This window comes from Amphibalanus amphitrite, unplaced genomic scaffold (genome assembly GCF_019059575.1).
Source record: "Amphibalanus amphitrite isolate SeventyFive unplaced genomic scaffold, NRLGWU_Aamphi_draft 001444F_arrow, whole genome shotgun sequence".
Lineage (NCBI taxonomy): Eukaryota > Metazoa > Arthropoda > Thecostraca > Balanomorpha > Balanidae > Amphibalanus > Amphibalanus amphitrite.
Window position 1 is genome coordinate 158,002 of NW_024882937.1, and position 4,144 is coordinate 162,145.

The following is a 4,144-nucleotide window of genomic DNA, read 5'->3' on the forward strand; positions in this document are numbered from 1 at the left end:
CATGGGGAAAATGCAATTGCACGTGGCACGCGCAATGATTTTTGTTGCGAGTAGCGACCGGTACCATCAGGTAGATCACCTGCAAAAGTCTATACCCTGAAATTTTTACGATCCTAAACGCAAAACTCTAGGCTGCGACCAAGTTGCCCCAATTCGCTGCCAGACTTGCAAAACATAGCCCGGAGAAGGACCGCTCCGGTTGTTTTTCAATAGAAAAACACAATTCTAACGAATAGTGTTTGTCTTTTCAAACAACCTGCGGTTACCAGCATCTGCGATGCTGGGCTCCGCATCGCGGGACCGCAGGTTGTTTGAGCAAGCACCTCTGTAACGCCGCAAAAACGCCCGCCGCCAAACGAGAGGATGAGCCTTGCACGTGCAGATCGGAGTGCGTGTTCTACGAACTGACGTGCACTGCACTCTACGCCGCCAACCGCAAAACGCCGCAAAAAACGGCCGCCCGCCGTCAAACGCAAAAACCGCAAAAATGCGCCCGGCCGCCGCCAACCGAAAATAAACCTTTTACCGAAAACGACGCAAAAACAAAATCACCCGTTTCGCGGCGGGCGGGCGATGGGCGAATTTTTTATGGGCGATTTTTTCAGCCAAACTCAGACTCGGGCTCTGAGTGCAGCCTGAGTTATAGATGTCGCTGTCATTCAGCCACTGAAACAAAAGCGCCACGATTACCGTCAAATCATATTTCCTACGCGGCCGAGAAAAAAATGAAGCGGAAAGTGAGTAAGACCTACCTGACACACGGTACAGTTGTTTTGAACATCACCAGTTGAACCACGAGGCATCCATATTCCATACCAACGAAAAGTTTTCCATCTCTTGGTATATTAGCCGTAGGCTAATATTCCAGGCAGCGGCACGAGGAGCCGGATGGAGGAAACATGGATGCACGCTTGGTAAGGGCTGGATAGTATATTAGGACGTGAGCTTTACCAAAAGGCATCCACGCACCGCGCTGCCCGCCCTTGACGCAGTTAGCAAAAAAGTTGGCTCCAAATGTGATAGCCATCTTTCAATTACGTTAATTCAAGTTCGAAAGATGATTGGTGTTACTAAAAAAAGACTACGTCAAGAGCCCGTTACGATGTAACGGAAGACAAACCAGCCACTCCACACCTAGGCAGTTTTTCACACGCATTCCTGCATTCACACTCGCCATTTCGTGCACCGGCCTGCCCGCTGCACAACGTAATATCTATGGCAACTATACTGTCTAAGGCATGATTGTTGCTCCTAATGGTTTTCTTTTTTCACAGACTGGAGTGTGCTTTACATGAAAATATAATGTAGTAGATGATACCTGCTCATTTCATCACTAAACGTGTGAAATGTTCAAATCATGTTGGCATGTGGATAAGATCCGAGACTAGGAATTTAAAGTGTAGAAATGTCGGTGGCTGCTGGACGCATCTGCAACTGAGCTCATGGTCCTAATCATCCGCGAAAGTGACGAAACTACAGGAATGTCACGATAAAGATGCGCAGTACCCTGTATGTTCATGGCATACAGCTGCAAGCTAAGACAAAACTAGAAACGATCTTTGGGTAGAACATATAAAGTGAAGCAATACCAATGCAGAACTACTTGGAGTCACAGGAACCAGTGTGTCCAACATATCAATCAGCTAACATGTAAGAACGCATGTGTAAGGCCGCATGTGCAACTGTAATCCCTCTTGATCGACTACAAGAATGGAAAGAAAACGTCAACGGAGTAAAACTTCACCATGTGAATCTGCGTATAACTGGCATTCGTGATCAAGTATGCACAACAGATGTGAGGTGAGGACGCGGTGTCATTGCGATACAACATCAACTGATGCAATATTGGAATGCATTTTGCACTCATTCTTGCATATTGATAAGATCAAAAGTAAGGCGATAATGTGGATAAGTGTGTTGACAGATGTCGAAGACTGACGGTGATTACGAACTGCTTAACAGGCGACCGGATTGACGGTGATGCGCCTGACCGATCGTTGGAGTGCATGTCGCATCTGATGTCTATGGAAAACGGCAAAGGAGAAAACAGGACTATGGTGAAGGGCTGTTCTAACATCACATAGAACGGGAATGAGCAGTAACACCTCCCAATGAAAGCAGTGAAAAACAGCGAAACTGCCTGTTTATCCTGCCATGGTGCTAATGCCCAAAGTCAAGTTTTGTTTGTGTGTGTGTGGAAAGCGGTAGGGCCCTATGCGCTAAGCTTTCATCCGTTTTAGCTTTGGTATCACAATACAAGTATTAGGTGCTCGCACACTACTGCCAGTAGTTCAGTCGGTACTGAGTAGCCCGCAGCTAATAACAACCTGATATTTGCTTCCTGCACAAACGTAGATGGCGGCTAGCATTATGGAAGTGTCTTTACATGATGAGTCTGATCGACGATGATGAATGAAATAATCATTTGAACTCGTTGAAAGATGACGATGTCCGGGTCACAACGAAGTGACTTAAAACTTGCAGGATGAATAACTGATGATTGGGCCGATGAATGTGGCTTGTGCTGCAGCCGAGGCCTGTGGGGACGGACGACCGGTGAGGTACAAATGGAGCAAGGAAACGAGACGTGAATGTACACCAAGCACAATGATATTTAGCTATCATAAGCGTTGACAATGGTGAATAGTCGAGCTGTTCGTCATATTGAGCCTTCACGTCATAGCCATTGCAATATCAAGCTCCCCAAATTGTCATTAGCTTTCGCAGCCCAAGTCCAGTATTGAGTGCTCAAAGAACTTGCCAAGGCAATATAGCTGTGAGCAGCCCGAAGTTCATGGACGGATGATGACCTTTCCCTCTAGCAAAAAGTAGACGACGTCCAGCGCTATAGTCGAACAGTGCCACTGCCAGAAAGGGAGAAGGTTTGCGAAATTCGGTTCGAATATCGGGAATTCGGGAATTCGGTTAGATGGTTATGGAATGGACCATATTAAGGCATTTAGAATATCCTGCGCACGGTTTTCCTGAAAACCTGAAAACCGTAGATAGTGGGAAAACCTCAGGGGGGGGGGGCGGAAATCCGCCCCCCCCCCCCGTCGGTGCGCGGGATATATTTGATTGATATGTGTAGGCACTGCTTTAAAAATACAGTAAAACACTGAAAACTAGTGATGTCAATTACGGAAAATCGGAATACCGATACCAAACCAAATACCAACCAAAACCGTGGAGAAATATACCGAAACCAAACCAACTTGGGAACATGAGGAAAAAACCAACTTTTTACCGATTTCTTAGCCTCTTAGACATTAGCGAGGGTTCATGATACCAACAAAATACCAAACACATTAGGATTGAAATACCAAATACCGAGTTGGTATCGGTTTGGTATTGGTATACCAAAAAGTTGGTATCCGATTGACATCTCAACTGAAAACCAAAGCAACGTTGGAATGATTTTCCGTAGGTATGCGTTTAGTTAGCCAAGCAAACAAAGTCACAGGCTCTTGCACATATTACAGAGTGCTCCGGCACTGGTGTAACAAACAACTCACTTGCACTGGGGTTCGGGCTCACAGAGTAGATCCAACAGATAACAGGTCGCATTCAGCATTGCGCCGGACACTGCTGAAAATGTTGACAAGTGTCTGTCAGTAAACGCAAACATCAATCCCAATAGATAGGTACATGAAGACGATGACAAACATGTTGACATTGTGTAGGAATGAGGACAGTAAATGATCACACAAAATGTAAAGCATTCTGCAACGTGTTGACAATGGACATTCAAATATGAATACATACCAGCCGTACGCAAGTGTCTTCGAAAATGTTGACCTCTTGATGGTGATGGAGAAGGTGTATCACGTCCACAGGCTTCAAGAAGTCGATCCATTGTCCGCATATTGTTAAATTTGGTCATCACATGTCCGTTTTCAACGCATCCGTAAACCGATGGCGAGAGCATTTAAGAACGTTTGAGCATGTGACTGAAATACTCAAAGACACAAGTTGGAGGAAGGAGCAGGCGAAAAAAGAAAGATAACAACACAGTGTATGAGCATCGTGTTCCAGTGCTAAAAATATAACTGAAAGGAAATGCAATATCATGTTGGATCGCTCATGAGTGTGAACAAATGCTATAGCGATGCTACTACAACTATACGAAAACATGACCGCTTTT

At 45.4% G+C, this 4,144-nt stretch overlaps 1 long non-coding RNA gene across 1 annotated transcript; it reads right to left on the reverse strand.

Moving 5' to 3' along the window:
• Positions 1-415: 415 nt before the first annotated feature.
• LOC122373112 lies at positions 416-4,048 on the reverse strand. The gene is made up of 3 exons (XR_006254980.1): positions 3,766-4,048; positions 3,516-3,588; positions 416-2,864 (listed from the first exon to the last, which is right to left on the reverse strand). It is a non-coding gene; the product is annotated as an uncharacterized LOC122373112 (long non-coding RNA).
• Between the last annotated feature and the right edge of the window lie 96 nt (positions 4,049-4,144).